Source organism: Prionailurus bengalensis, chromosome D3 (genome assembly GCF_016509475.1).
Source record: "Prionailurus bengalensis isolate Pbe53 chromosome D3, Fcat_Pben_1.1_paternal_pri, whole genome shotgun sequence".
In the NCBI taxonomy this organism is placed as follows: Eukaryota; Metazoa; Chordata; class Mammalia; order Carnivora; family Felidae; genus Prionailurus; species Prionailurus bengalensis.
The window spans coordinates 37,314,497-37,330,641 of record NC_057356.1 but is presented as its reverse complement, the minus strand read 5'-3'; the positions used below and the strand labels follow the sequence as shown (position 1 = coordinate 37,330,641).

The 16,145-nt window shown below is 40.0% G+C and overlaps 1 protein-coding gene across 4 annotated transcripts in view; it reads left to right on the top strand.

Annotated features, from left to right (window-relative positions):
• ARHGAP28 (Rho GTPase activating protein 28) overlaps window positions 1-16,145 on the top strand; it is a 194,188-nt gene that overhangs the window by 43,590 nt on the left and 134,453 nt on the right. Inside the window, exon 1 of one of the 4 annotated variants that reach the window (XM_043558330.1) lies at window positions 8,892-9,015. The exons of the other annotated variants lie outside the window; for them this stretch is intronic. The gene's annotated coding sequence lies outside the window, so the exon portion shown is untranslated. Of the gene's footprint in view, window positions 1-8,891; window positions 9,016-16,145 lie in introns of those variants that run through there. 4 annotated transcript variants of the gene reach the window in all.

Genomic DNA, 16,145 nt, shown 5'->3' with positions numbered 1-16,145 from the left:
TAGTACTGCTGTAGACATTAGCAGTCAGATACGAGATGTCATCAGCTAGTACTAGATTTGGTTTCTCCTGTTTTGTGGAGGATATCAGTGTTTGTGTTTGTGAACAGTGTTGGTCTGTTGGTTTTAGATTTTGTCATGTCTTTGTATGGGTTTCCTATCAGGAGAATTCTGATTTCTTACAGTGGATTGAGAGGAGTTCCCTGTACCTCCCATTTCCTGTGCAGGTTTGGTATTTTTTCATTTTTAAATGATTTTGTGAGGCCGTCTAGGCCTGGAGCTCTCTGTGGCAGGGTTCTAAATTATGAATTCAGTTTCTTTAACAAATATGGGTAGGTTCCATTTCTTCTGCTGTCAGTTTTAGTAATTTATATCTTTTAGGGAATTTGTCCATTTTATGTAAGCTGTTGAATTTCTTGGCATATGATTGTTTATAATATTCCATTATTTTTCATTTGCTATCTGTAGGATTTTTAGGATAATCCTCTTATTTCCTCCACAATTCTGGTAATTTATGTCTTCTTTCCTTTTTTATTGATGAAATTCCTACAAATTTATCTGTTTCATTCCTCTTTTCCAAAACCCAGGTTTTAAAAAACGTATTTTCTCTATTTTTTTAACCTGTTTACTCTTTGTTTCTGTAATTTACATTCTTAATTATTTCTTTGATTTATTTGGGGCTTAACTTTTTCTTCTTTTACTAGGTTCCTAAGATGGAAGCTTAGATCATGGATTATTGACTTCTCTTATTTGTTTGTTTGTTTGTTTGTTTGTTTGTTTGTTTGTTTAGAGAGAATGAATCCCAAGCAGGCTCCACACTGTCAGTGCAGAGCCCCACATGGGGCTTGATCTCATGAACCATGAGCTGACATCAAGAGTTAGACATCTAACCGACTGAGCCACCCAGGCATCCCTAACTTCTCATATTTTTAATATAAGAAGTTAATGCTATATTACCTCTAAGGACTGCATTAGCAGCATCCCACAAATATTGAATTGTGTAGTTTTGTGTGATGATGCTGTAGTTTTTGTATTATTCAGTTAGTTTTTTTTTTTTTTCCCTTAGTATTTCTCCTTTGATCTTTGGGTTATTTAAACACATATTGTTTAATTTCCAATATTTGGGGCTTTTCTAGATCTCTTTTTCCAATTTCTAAATAAATTCCATTATGGTCAGAGAGCATACTTTATGAGTTAAGTCCTTTAAAATTTATTGAGATCGGTTTTATGGACAAGCATATGGTTTATCTTGGTAATGTGCACTGTGAGTTTTAAAAGAATGTGTATTCCACCCTTTGGGGTGAGAGTATTCAATAAATATCCATTAAGTTAATTTGGTTGATGCTGTTGTTTAACATTTCTATATTTTCCCCAATTTTCTGGTTACTTGTCGTTACTGAGAGAAAGGTATTGCCATCTCTAGCTGTAACTGGGATTTGTCCGTTTCTCCTTTCAGTTCTGAGAGTTTTGACTTCAAATATTTTGAAGTGTGACTTATTGTATCCATATTTAAGGGTAGGTTGTTGGGTTCTCTTTATAAAATAAGCTTTTTTCATGAAGAAATAATGCTCTTTGTCCTCAGTCATATCCCTTGTTTCAAAGTTGTGCCTGCCATAGAGTTGTGCTATTCAGACATCCTTTCCAAAAAGTAGTGTACTTAGCCCATGACTTTAGCTGCCATACTTTTGGGATCTGCCACATATTTCTGCTGTAGCTATGCTCTCCCCAGGACACTCCCCATTCGTGATGGAGCACAACAGGGTACTAGAGTTGGGCCATGTTTGACCAATGCCAGCTCTTCTACTGAGCTGTATCTGCTGGGGACTGCCCATCAGCCTGGCTGAGACTTTCTCCCACTTGCACTGCAGCCTGAGGCCCTCCCGACCCAAATCTTCTTTCCCCTTCTCTCCTTTCACCGGTGTCAGATCAGCAATCATATCTGAAGATCTTTCCCTGTCCAGTCCTGCTCTTTCTCACCTTTGTCTTTCACAAATGGTTTCCCCAAATAAGTCTCCTGAACCTCCGATTTAGTCTTGACATCTGCTTCCCTGGGACCCAAACTACCACAGAAGTCTGCTTTGTCTGAATTAATATGGCCGCCCAAGCTTCCTTAGGCTTAATATTTGCATGGTAAACTTAGTCCATCATTTTACTCTGTGTGTTTATAATTAGTGTGTTTCTTGTAGGCAGCATATGTGGTTGGGTTTAATCTACTATCTTTAAAAAAAAATTTTTTTTAATGTTTATTTATTTTTGAGAGAGAGACACGCACACAGAGTGTGAGCAGGGGAGGGACAGAGAGAGGGAGACACAGAATCCGAAGCAGGCTCCAGGTGAGCGGTCCGCACAGAGCCTGATGCGGGGCTCGAACTCACGAATCGCAAGATCATGACCTGAGCCAAAGTCGGACGTTTAACTGACTGAGCCACCCAGGTACCCTGGGTTTAATCTGTTACCTTGCTATATGTTTTCTATTTATCCCATGTGTTCTCTTTCCTGGCCTTTTTTGGGATTATTTGTGTATATTTTTTATATTCCATTTATCTCCATTCTTATAGCTGTTTGTTCATTATTTTTAGTGGTTACTCCAGAGTTTACAGTATTCCACTTTAGCTTTTCACTTTTCACCTTCAAATAATATATCATTCATGTGGTACATAAGAACTTTATGATTTTATGCTTTCATTTTCTCCTTCCTGTCCTTCATAATATTACTGTCATGCATTTTATTAAGTACTTATGTCAAAAACCTTATAATACATTGTTATTATTTTTTGTTTTGAACAATTATATTTTAAAGGAATATAATAAGGAATGCTTTTATTTTACATATGCTCACATATTTACAAATTTCCACACTTTTAATTCTTTTGTGCAGTTCCAAGTTTCCATCTGGTATTATTTTCTTTCATGAAAAACTTGCTCTAACATTTCTTGTAGTGCAGATCTGCTGGCCATGAATTCTTTGTACTTTTGTTTATCTAAGATAGTATTTATGAAGTCTTCGTTTTTGAACGATTTTTCACTGGATATAGAATTTTAGGATGACCTTTTCATTTTTCTTTCAGCACTTTAAAGATGTCATCCAACTGCTCTTTGCTTGTATTGTTTTAATGAGAAGTTGGCAGTCATTCTTATTGTTGCTCTTCTGTTCATCACGTCTGTTTTTTCCACTCTGCTGCTTTTGATGTTTTCCCTTTATCTTTGTTTTGTATTATCTTTGTTGGGGTTCACTGAATTTTTTGGATTTCTGGTTTGTAGTTTTCATTGAATTTGGAAAAATTGCAGCCATTATTTCTCTATCTCATTTTTATCCTGTGACTCCCCCCCACCCCAGCCCCCGCCATCCTAGGACTCAAGTAACATATGTGTTAGACCACTTGGGGTCATCCTGCACATCACTGAGGCTCTGCTCATTTTTTGCAGCCCTTTTTCCCCTCTGTGTGTTGAAGTTTGACTATTTTCTGTATTGTCTTCAAATGTGCTGGTCTTTTCTGAAGTTAATCAATGTCCTGATAATTGCATCTAGTATACTATCATTTCAAATCATTTTTCATTTCTGTTGTTATATGTTGAGCATATTTATAATTGTCTTGTGTGTCAATTCCTCACCTCTGTCCTTTTGAGTCTGTTTCTATGTCTCATTTTCCTGCTTCTTTATATGTATAGTTTTGTTTTGTTTTTTTACTGAATACTAGATCTGTGTTTTGTTTGTCTGCAGTAGCCTTTACTGTATGTTGGATTTAGCCCTACAACTCAACTGATACTTTAAAGTTTCATACTACTAAGATACTTCTGGGGTTAGGACCTGAATGCCCAGGCACTGAACGTAGACTTTCTAGTCTGACTATTAAAAACTCATGTGGGGGTGCCTGAGGGGCTCAGTCGGTTCAGCGTCCGACTTTGGCTCAGGTCATGATCTCACGGTTCGTGGGTTCGAGCCCCACATCAGGCTCTGTGCTGACAGCTTGGAGCCTGGAGCCTGCTTCTGATTCTGTGTCTCCCTCTCTCTCTGCCCCTCCCCTGCTCATGCTGTCTCTCTCTGTCTCTCAAAAATAAATAAATGTATGGGGTGCCTGGGTGGCGCAGTCGGTTAAGCGTCCGGCTTCAGCCAGGTCACGATCTCGCGGTCCATGAGTTCGAGCCCCACGTCGGGCTCTGGGCTGATGGCCCGGAGCCTGGAGCCTGTTTCCGATTCTGTGTCTCCCTCTCTCTCTGCCCCTCGCCCGTTCATGCTCTGTCTCTCTCTGTCCCAAAAATAAATAAACGTTGAAAAAAAAAATTTAAAAAATAAATAAATAAATAAATAAATGTAAAAAAAAAAAAATTAAAAACTCATGTGTCTCCTTGCTCTTTGCAAACTCTGTGAATCCTTTAACTTAAAGATCCTCACTTGGTTTTTGTCCAGCATTGTGAAGTTAACCCTGTTTATATGTGACTTACCATTTAGCAACAAACTCAGGGAGACCCATATATGGATTTCTTGAGCCTTTGTCTGCATAGCTCCTTCCTGTCTTATACTTGTCCTAGAAAATTCCATCTGCCTTAGCCTCTGTGAACTCTGTTCTGTGTCCCCTTAATTCAGACCCCAGTATTCCTGGGTTTCCTGTCACTGCCCTGCCAGTCTGGAATGTGCATCCAGGATGGAAGCTGGGGTAACTACAGAGTTCACCTCAGTTGTTCCCTTTCTCTCAGGATCACATCTTGTACTTTCTTCTAACATTTATAAGCAGTTTTTCACATATTTTATCCAGTTTTCTAATTGTATGGCAGGAAGGCTACTGCAGTCCCAGTTAATCCATCATGGTGAGAACCAGAAACTTCAGTTTTCATGAATATTCTGGATGTTTTCTTTTACATAAGGTAGCCTTTGAGAACATTCTGTTGTTGAACAAGAAGCGATTTTTTTGCAGAGACTCCAAGGCCATTTACTGTGCCTTGGGTTGGCACAGGCTAAGATTGGACACAGCACTGTGGTTGGGCATTTCAGAAAGAAGGGGATAAGGCAACTGGGAGATAAAGGGTGGCAGTGGGCCCTTTTCTTTCCAGGTACCCTTGCCCCAATCATAAATCAAGGGCAACCTGTACATTCAAACTATTCCAAGAGAGGAGTGTCCTGGCTGAAAAATTCTGTATCTCTTATTTATGGATGGAACTTCCTTTCTCTATTGAATGTTCATGGCAATTTAAGTATTTACTTTTTTATATATATAATTTTTTTAATGTTTATTTTTGAGAGAGTGAGAGAGAGAGACAGAGTTACAACCAGGGGAGGGGCAGAGAGAGAGGGAGACACAGAATCCGAGCAGGCTCCAGGCTCCGATCTGTCAGCACAGAGCCTAACGCGGGGCTCAAACCCACGAGCTGTGAGATCATTACCTGAGCCAAAGTCAGACGCTTAACTGACTGAGCCACCCAGGCACCCAAATTTAAGTATTTCTTTTAATCTTTTTTTCAGCATCAGTGCTCTTTGAGGACTTCTGAAAGCCAGGTGCTCTGTTAGGGATTTGTACTAAATCATTTATTTTTATAAAATGTCTCAGGAGGCAGGCACTAATATGACCTCTGTTTTATCCATGAGTAAAGCAAAGTGTAAAAGGATTAACTTTGCCCAAGCTCACGCAGTGTGCAAGTGGCAAAGCCAGTTGAACCTATGTCCTTCCTTCGTGCCCTGCACTCTTGATATTGAGGTATACGTTCCCCCTTAGTACACACTACCTTTGTACCATAGCTACTTCTATACCTGTCTTACCAGTTCATGAGTTGATTGAGAATAGGAACCCTGTGCTTACACATCTTAGGTCTTCAGTGTTTAGCAGAACCCCTGCCTAGAGCAAGTTGAAAGGGAGAAAAGGAGGGGCAAATATCATCTTTATCTCTCACTTTGGAAAAGAAATAGTCTGATAATTAACTTGCTGTTGAAATACTTCCTTGTCAATAAGACTGATCTTTTGATGTAACTTTTTTTACTTTCTTTGTCATTAATCATAGGCGCTAGAGTCAGCTCACAGGAAATCTGCTGTCCTATAAAACAACAGATGGCAAAAAGGAAAAATTCATGATTCTTCTGTTGTGCAGTGTATATGCCTACTTAATGGCAGACTTTGGGATAATGTGTTCCATGATGTTTTCTCCTTTTAGTCATACCTATAAATTATCTTCCCTTAGAAGATTTATTTTATGTTTTATAGCATAAGTGTTTATTAAAATAAGATACATGGTAGTCTCAAATAATAATATTAATAACATAGCAAAACCTTCCAGTCAGTAACTTGAAGTTATCTTTTTATTTGCTAGTCTAATACACAGTGATATCTTGATTAAGTCTTCCAGGAACCAGGGCAATAAAGCTGTTCTACAGGAAATGGCTGACGGTACATCAGCATCCCCAGGGGAGGGTGTCTGGGCTTCCAGGTGGGTCTCCCAAAGGTTCTTCTTACATTAGATGGCTGTTGGATGGCAGTTTCCACAATTTGTTCTCCTCCCCCAGGGTCAAATGTACATGTTCCAGGAGGCATTTAAGCCACATCTGATAACCCTTGTAGTTGAACTTACAAGCTCCCTGTAGACTGGTATTTGTCAGGCTAGAGGCTACATGTAAGGTGAGAAAGTCTTGCTGCTGGAAACTGTCAAAAATCTATTTCAGAACTTCTTTAGAATCTGTAATTACTCAATTAAAAAGGCCTTTACCCCCAGGGAAGTTGCGTGCGAGGTGAAGGAGGGTATATGTGGAAAACAACGCGTCACAATGTCTGAAACTTTGAGCTCAGAAAAACGGAGTATTGGAACCTGTTAAAGTCAGGAAATTCTGTTTTTATTTGACCACCACGCTCTGTTCTTCAGGGATTCTTTCTCGTTGGCCAAAAGCTATACAACTTTCAGGTTCAGTGATTATGAAATGCTTCCTCATATTGCGGAACCAAAATGACTTCATTCAGAGTGAGAAACTTTAAATCTTTATTTTCCATTTTTAACACTTGCAAAAAGATCTGTATAAGCTCTTGTTCTGTCTATAAAGTCAAGAGAGCCAAGAGAGAGGGCAGGGAGGAGAGAAAAAGGGTGCGGAGGGTCCTATTTCCCAAGCAACGCAATAGAACTCCTTAGAAGTAAGAGGGAATTATGTTTCACATGATCTTTTAAGATGCAGAATCTTTCCTCTCTTGGTAATTTTATAAGATGGACAAGTATCCACTAGAGTTGCTGTCTTCTTCATGCATGGTAGATTAATGGGCAGCCATCAAAGAATTGATTTTTAGTCTCTCTTAGCCTGAACTGGCCTGAACTGGCCTGAACTGGATTCAGGCAATGATGTGAAGGCTCAAAACTAAATCTCTTGTTTCAGATCCCTGAGACTATCCTGTCTCCCAGCATGTTATGTTATATTAAACATTAGCAGTTGGATCGTAAGACCCACAAGAGACCACACATTTGTATCCTTATTGTCTGGGTAATGCTTTTAAAAAAATCAATGAGTCCTTATCACATCCCACCGCCACCGCTGGAGGACGTGAAGGGCACCAGAGGAAAGGAGTTTACATTTTTAACAGAAACAGACCTGAGGAAGGATTTTAGGTATATTCTAAATTAAGCTAAACTCTTTGTCAGTGAATTAATTCATACTGATTTTGTACCTCATATCCATGTTGTAAAAAATCTGTACATTAACCATCTTCATATATTTGAACAGGGTGATCTAACAAAACATAGAGTTGTATTTATGTCAACTGTTGTTAAGGGCTCCAACTTGTCTTAAAATTCTATAGCATTGCATTTTTCCTGGGATGTTTTTCTAGAGAAAAAAATTGTGGTTCATTCATTAATTCAGTAAGTATTCGTTATAGGCTTACTGTGTGTAGAGCATTGTGGTTTATTTTGTCTGAAATTATGCATTTATCTCTTCATTTATTTAAAAACAAGTACTTATTGCAGGTTAATAAATGTTAAGTGCTATTCTTGGTCCTGGGAATCATTATTAAGTATTCATTACCAATGGGGAAGTCAGACAATACACAAGTAAACAAATGTATACATAATATAATTTTGGAGAGAGGAGAGATGTATTAGGTCATTGCATTCAGCTACTAATGTCTGATACTATGTAATAGCAGCTGGGAAATTGGATGCCATGATGCAGTGACAGCATGATCTTGACTTTTATATAAGGCAAAATATGGGGTCTTTTACAGTTATGAGGTTCTCAGAGTAGACACATAAAGTGCTTGTTATTAGTCCCATTTATTCAGACAAAAAAAAGTGAGGCTTTGAGAAGAGAGATTGGATGAATTTCATATGGAAGGCCCAGGAAGATTGGATGAATTTCTTTACTTAAAGCTAGCAAATTGCAAAGGTTTTCTGAATCAAGCCTTTGCCTTCTGACCCTAAGTTGCATGGTTTTTTGTCTGCATTACTACTTGATACATGTTGGAATAATTATCTACAAATTCTTTTGTTTCTACATTTCAGGTTTAAAATCTTTCCGGAGTCAAGACTCACCAAATCACTCTAGATACAGTGTGTTTGCTTTTGACTTTGGAAGTACTTGTAATAAAGCCTCCTATCTGCTTAGCTGGGAAAAGAAGGAAAGGGGGAGAGACTGTGTCCAAAAATTGCCCTCACACACTCCACGGGTTTTCATAAATCTCAGGCTTCTTGAGGCTGATTACACTTTGCAGTCTTCCTTAGGAAATGGGTGAAAATTGGAGCTGGGACACAAACAGGAAGGCTGGGAGGCAGATCTGTCCTGCAGGCACTATTTCTTTAAATAGTTACCGTGCAGTGGGAATTAGTTTACCACTTAGACAAGAAACTCCAATACCCTTTGTTTCTTGGCGGCTGAGCTGGAGGCAGCTAGTGCTGTCCTGTCCCGGAGGGGAAGGCAGTGCTCAGAGGGTGTGTGGTGGTGGATGTGGGTTGGAGGATGGCCTCCCCACCTCTGGGCCATGAGGACACACGGTCGCACAGATGTTCTATGCTTCTCCCTTAAGAATATCATCCGTGAGACTTTTAACCTCCTAAAAGGTAAGGTACAGAGCACTTCCTAGATCAGTAACTTGGGCTGCAGGCTTCTTTCCGCAGACTGGTTCTTTTAAGAAGGGAGAGAAGAGGGTAGGTAAATGGTTGCTGTAGCTTTTTAAAAATCCATTTCAAGTGAATGTATAAGTGGGGCTTATGGTTTTATTAGTGGATTATAGGTACATAATGTTAAGCGATTGTAAACTGGTTTTTTATCCTTTCAAAGAAGATTTTTGTTACAGTGTGGATGTAAGTTTCTAAAGCTCAACTGTAGAAGGAGAGCACATAAGTACTGTTACTAATTTGGGAAGACTAGTTAACATGGAATCTTAATAGATGCATAAAAATTAATGTCTTAGAGATCTTTTGATTCTCCTGCTTCTGAGCAGGAGTTTTTAAACTCCAATCCAGTCTTTCCTGATAATCATCTACTTTTGGAAACATCTCCTGAGGTAGCCTCCATTACCCAAGCAAGTGCTTCCACTCTTTAGTGGAATTCATGTATTTCTTTGGTCAGGCTGCTGAGTCTCTCCTCTTGTTTTCCACATTGGGAGAAGGCGCGCCAAGCAGAAGCAGCTGTGTTTGTGGCCCTGGTCCTAGAGAAGCCAGGTGGGTGGAGTGCCCATTATGTACGTGCCCTACATAAAAGTACTGTGCCTGCGACTTCTGTGTGCCACATTTGTCCATTTCTTCTCATCTTTTCCCGGCCTCCGCATACTCCTCCCTCATGCACCTTCTCGGAGAAATCAGTACCTGTGTTAGAGCGTACCCTCAAAGCCATCCATTAGTCTGATTCACGGCAAGCAGAAGGTCTATTTCAAGAAACACAAATGCATGCTCTTCCCAGAAAGGATTCCACAGTGTCTATTAACCTACTTCCATGTTTAATTTTTAGAGCATTATTACCCACAGAGCCCCTCTGGCAGTGACTCCTTATTCGTTCGTTCTTTCTTTCTTCCTTTCTTCCTTTCTTCCTCCCTTGTTTTTGTCCTTTGCGTTGTCTTTCAGAGGAAGGGGAGGTATTAGGAAGGGTGGTTTTGTTGTTTATTTGAATTTCGTTTCCTTCAAATTAGAATCATTTGCTTCAGACTGTTCTAGGTTCTTTTTAGTTAAGTAGCATCATCTTTTGTTTTGCCACTGTGTTTATAGTTTCTTTATTGTTTTAAAATTGTTTTACTAGTGTATTTTGTAATCAGAGGTAAATTCTACTTTAGCCCTATTGAACTGTCTTTTTAGATTGGAGTGTGGTAAGAAAGTCCATTTAGATGAAATACTGCTTTTCTTGTATAGTAAGTGTGTAGAGGGGTAAGGGCTTTTTTTTTCCTTTTAGTTTTACCTTTAGATTTCAGAGTGTGGTAAGCAAAACCAAGGTCCCTCATAGGGGATATGTTTTCCAGCATAATGTCCAGGATGTGGCGGTAGCTTGATGTGCTCGTTTGTTTGTGAAAATAATTGTATACTTCCCTGCTTTGATGATTATTACTAAATAAGGGAGTCTTTCTTTTACTTTAAGTCTTGTAAGTAGTAAGGGATTTGCATTATATCTGGAAATTGTTGTTAAATTTGCCATTCTATAATTTTGTTTTGATAGCCCCTAGAGTTCTGCATGTAGTAACTGCCCCCTGACCCACCCCCGTGGTACATGTCCTATCTGTTATGAATTTTGTAAGGCCCTTGTTAAACTATAAACTATAGTTTATAAACTATAAACTAAGGGACCAATTGAATAGTAACCATGCCAATCAAAGGCAAGTTTAACAAGATAAGGCTTGTATTTAACTTTGAAAATATAAAAAAGGACTTTATTTTTATGATCCTAAAGCTGAAGGAAGAAGAATCAGATGGAAAACAGAACAATGTTTAGCTTACCTAAGCAAGCAGAATCTTTAAACATAAGGAGCTCTGAAGAAAATGGGCATAATAATGTGAGGCTTTTTAGCCAAGGTTCCGGCAGAAATTGTAGAAAAGTAAAACCACTTACGAGATGAGCTACGAGGAAATCAGTACCCCTCTGCATTAAGTAGAATGACAAAGTGAAGTAACAGATTTACTGGAAGGCCTCCTACTGACCTGAGTTGAGCCCAGTGCAGGAATGTGTTTCAAAGCCCGTTTAAAACCCCAGAGGTGGTATTTTGAATCCATCTTGCTGACGTAAACGCAGACCCTGCCTGGAAATTTTCCAAAAGCAGAGTGTGAAGGCAACTCAGTCAAGATGTGCAATATCATTATAGTAAAGACATGGGGAAGCGATTCACCACCATCTTGGGAGACAGAGTGTAACAGCCCTTCAGCTATTCTGAAGGTGTAGTGTGACCTCGTGATAAGACCATTCACTGAAAGAAGATTGCACCTCGAATGAACAATTGACACCCCCAAGTGCTTATCTAAACAGAAGGAAGGGGGGGATTGAGAAAAACGGAATGGTTTCTTAGTGATAGCGAAGGCTGTAGATTATTTCAGGGGACGACAACTATTGAGAGCAGTGTTTGGACAACGTCAGTGCAGATGAGATGGCCATTCATTGCCAGGGGACTTTAGTGATGAATAAATGATAGGTTTACAAAGCTCAGGGACCAAGCAAACTCTGCCCCCTGTAAGTGAGCAGAGTAAACAGGTCTTGTCTCTGTTAGCTAGAAAGATTAGTGTACTTAATACTCTGTATGTTAAAGTATTTAATTAAATGAACATGAAGATGTAAACGTTTAAAATTTCTCATGTGAATATACATAGTAGTAAAATTGGGGCCTTATATCAAGGGACATTTCCTACCCAGATGCACGTCACTCTGGTGGAGACTTCGCAAGAATCCAACCAGGTGCTTTACAAAAATCACTATTTTGGACATGAAAGGTCCATTATTCTGTTTAAAACGATAGAAAAGACATAATATTTCAGTTATTTGTGTACTAGAGCAGTACATAACTGTCTGAAACTTCTGGACTAAGTTCTTCCTGTTCCATGGCTTACAGAGCTCATCCCAAATAATGCCTCCATGAACTTCAGAAGGAGAGCTGGAGATGTGGAGACAGTAAGCCCACGGCAGCCCAAGCCTGCTGCGTGCTGGTGTAGGGCGTCCACGGGATCTACGTGACTGCTCAACACTGAGTGCTTCATAGCAGTAGAATTAAAATGGACGCTCACAGACCGTTCACCTACTTGAAAAGATTCTTTTTAAATAATAGCATATTATATAGTAATTGTCTTACATTCTTTGCCAACCTCGAATTATACAGTAGGTACGAATCTTCTCGTATGTTTTAATTATAAAGCATGACAAGGTTTATCACTTTATCCATCCCTGGCTTCAGCTGCTCTCCCTCCCCCACTGCCTTATCCCTAATCAAAACACCCCAAAGCTTAGTCTCTTTTCAAATTAGGGAAGTCTGTGGATATCCCTCACCACTGAGAGGTTGCAATCCCTGCAAAACTGCTTTCTAATGTATAAAATAGAAGAAATGAGAAGCCAGTATTAGATAAGCCCATTTTGAGCTTTTTCAAGAAGTGTCATTTCCAAAGTGTCAGAAATGTCTGAGCTATCAAAACATTCGACACTAGCGACCTATAGATTTTGGTGGTAATGGTAGGAGTAGAATCACAGAGTGGTTGCAGGCGTTTTATGAATACTGTTTCCTTTATATTCACAAGAAACTTCACGCAGAAATGGGTATTCACAGTTGACAGGTAAGGGGACTGAGGCAAAATGAGGCCAAGTGTCTTGCCCACATTTCATACAGCTGATGAGTGTCAGGACAAGAACGTGAACCAAAATCTGTTTGAGTCTGAAGCCTGGGCATTTTTTCCCGCATGATGCTGAGTGAATGACAAAATTTGTTACTGTGTTTTCCACTCCAGAGATAATAGGAAAACTCTTTGAGGTGTTGGTGGAAGTCACTGCAGGACTAGGAACAATCCAGGGAGGCCATTTCTCCTATTAAAGGGGCCCCCATATTCTCTGTTCTCTGACCGTTCTGGTTTGTGTGTGTGTGTGTGTGTGTGTGTGTGTGTGTGTGTGTGTTAATTTTAGAGAGAGACTGTGTGGGAGTGGGAGAGAGGGGCAGAGGGAAAAAGAAGAGGGGAGAGAGAGAGCAAGCTAGCTTCATGCTCAGCATGGAGCCTGATGCGGGGCTTGTTCTCAAGACTGTGGGATCACGACCTGAGCTGAAATCAAGAGTTGGACGCCTAACTGACTGAGCCACCAGGCGCTCTTGTTCTTTGACCATATTTACTTCCTTTTCTGACCTGTTCTCTTGAGGGAGAAGGTAGTATCTATTCTTCTTCCATGGTGTTATATATATACATTTTGGTGCTTCTGTGCACACGCGTGCATGCACGTGTGTGTGGAGGGGATACTGTTGGAAGAAAAGAAGGGAAAGGATCACATTACCCTCTATGAACTGTACACATTTGAGAAGGAATGTGTTGCAGAGAATTATTGTATGTTCTTAAGCCCTAAGTGGACTCACTGAGCATTTTCAGTAACCTGTTTACAATTCAGTTTACTGCAGATTTGGTTTTTTGGCAGTTACTTGACCACTTTGGATTGTAAACAAATTCATCTGTCAAAGTCCAGCTCACATTCCACACCTTCTTTCTCCCTTCTTCCCATGTTACCACTCCCCTCTCTCTGACCTCTTCTCCAAATTCCCGAAGAGTAGGTTCGCAGTTTCTGTCTTTTAGTGTTTATATACTCCCATGTTCAGCAAGGTGAGCTTTTTTTTTTTTTTTATTTCTTTTAACATTTGTTTAGTTTTGAGAGACAGGGACAGAGATCGCATGAGCGAGGAAGGGGTAGAGAGAGAGGGAGACACAGAATCTGAAGCAGCCTCCAGGCTCTGAGGTGTCAGCACAGAGCCCAACGTGGGGCTCGAACTCATGAGCCGTGAGATCACGATCTGAGCTGAAGTTGGATGCTTAATTGACTGAGCCACCCAGACGCCCCAAGGTGAACTTTCTTTTGAAAAGCATTATCTTGTCTTTGGCTAGCCTGTAGATGCCCATTGGACACTGATTGTTTCCTTTATGTAACTCAGTAACATCCCTCCTGTGTAGCTAATGTAGAACTGGCCTTTAGTATTAATGATTCATTGGTTATATTATCCTCTCATTGGTTCTATTTTTGTATTGTGAGTCTAAACAGATTGTTCTTCCCAAGACAGTTCTTGAAATATTTGGAGATCGTGATCATGCTTCTAAATTTCTCCAGTACTTTGAACATTTTTACGTATGGTACAGCTTCTTGACTGTCTGTCTTCATCAATCCTGCTCTGAATTCAGTCTCGACTGTCAACCTCTACCCTTTGAATGATGCCCAGAGCTGAATTCCAGTTCTGCTGTGTTTAGGATAATCATCTCCCCTTTCTGTGTGATACACTTCTATACTTCTATGCTGCTTACCTTCCACTTAGTCTTTTTGGCATCCTTATAGAGCTTTTAGCTTGTACTGACCTTGAATTTGGCCACAATCTCTTCATCTTTTTCATATGAACTGTACTCTTGCCAGGAAGCAGTCATCCTAAACATGTACAGCTGAAGTTTCTAAACTTCATCTTCATTCCTATTAAGCTTTATCCTGTTAGTTTCAGTCCAGTAGGCCTCCCAGTGAAGAGTTCTTGATTTTTGGATTATTATCCAAAATAGTCTATTAGACGAAGTAAGGAAAATGATCTTCTGAGAAAAAAAATTCCTAAGCTTTCAAAAAAAATCTAATTAATCTTCCCAAAGAATGTCTCTACTCCTGTTACCTTGTTGAGAGAACTTTGCATAGGCCAGTAGTTAAAACCCCATCGTGTCCTCCTGTGAAAACTGAAGAGTTGTTACAGCTATGCTTTCTATTGCATCACCAGCCAAGTCAGATTCCTTGTCCATCCCACCCCATTGCCTGCACCTGCCTAGCTGTGTGACTTTGTTCACCAGAATGCACATTGTTCCTATTCCATCTCAACCAGTCAGCATCCTGCACATCCTTCTCCCTGAGGTCCTTCCTGAACTTTAATAGGGAGTAATTTCTCCTTCTTTTCGGTTCCCAAAGCTTGGCCTAAAACTCTTAACACGTACTGAATTCTACTTTAGGAGTGCAATATGTATGATATGGTGAGTGAGAGCAGAGGCTCTGGGAATGGATAGGCTGTGTGTAAATCTGGGTTGTACCCTTTATTAATGTTATATCATGGACTTGTGAATTTTTCTTTTAAACCTCACTTGTCATATCTGTAAAATGGAGGTAGTAGTGCCTACCTTATAGGGTTATTGTGAAGATCGAACCAGTGAGTATGTGTAAGGTATTTAGAATGGTGCCTGGTACATAGTAATTGCTTATGATGGTCAGCCATATCTATGGTACTCAATAAATTGAATTTTGCTGATGAAGTTCAGAATAACTTATGGACACAAGTTGTGTTTTTTTTTTAATTTTTTTTATGTTTATTATTTTTTTGTTTTAATTTTTTTTTTCAACGTTTATTTATTTTTGGGACAGAGAGAGACAGAGCATGAACGGGGGAGGGGCAGAGAGAGAGGGAGACACAGAATCGGAAACAGGCTCCAGGCTCTGAGCCATCAGCCCAGAGCCTGACGCGGGGCTCGAACTCCCGGACCGCGAGATCGTGACCTGGCTGAAGTCGGATGCTTAACCGACTGCGCCACCCAGGCGCCCCATTTTATGTTTATTTTTAAGAAAGAGAGACAGAGCATGAGTTGGGGAGGAGCAGAGAGAGATGGAGACACAGAATCTGAAGCAGGCTCCGGGCTCCGAGCTGTCAGCACGAAGCCTGATGTGGGGCTTGAACTCACAAACTGTGGGATGGTGACCTGAGCCAAAGTTGGATGCTTGACCGACTGAGTCACCCAGGCGCCCCTGGATACAAGTTTTTGAATCCTCAAAACATGTCTGTCAGAGAAAACGTTTGTAAATTTATGGAGACAGAATATTAGAGAGGAACATTTCTCTAAGGAAGCATTGTGAGATGATCTCCAACTAGTGGCCAGACTCACAGCCTTTTTCTTTTGCAGTCAAATACTAGTCAACATTTTTATAAGCACTGTGCACATTTACTTGTATCAAGTGCAGATAACCTGGAGAAATATGGTCTTCCTGTTATGAACTGTGTTTCTCAACATTGCAATTATAAAATGGTTCA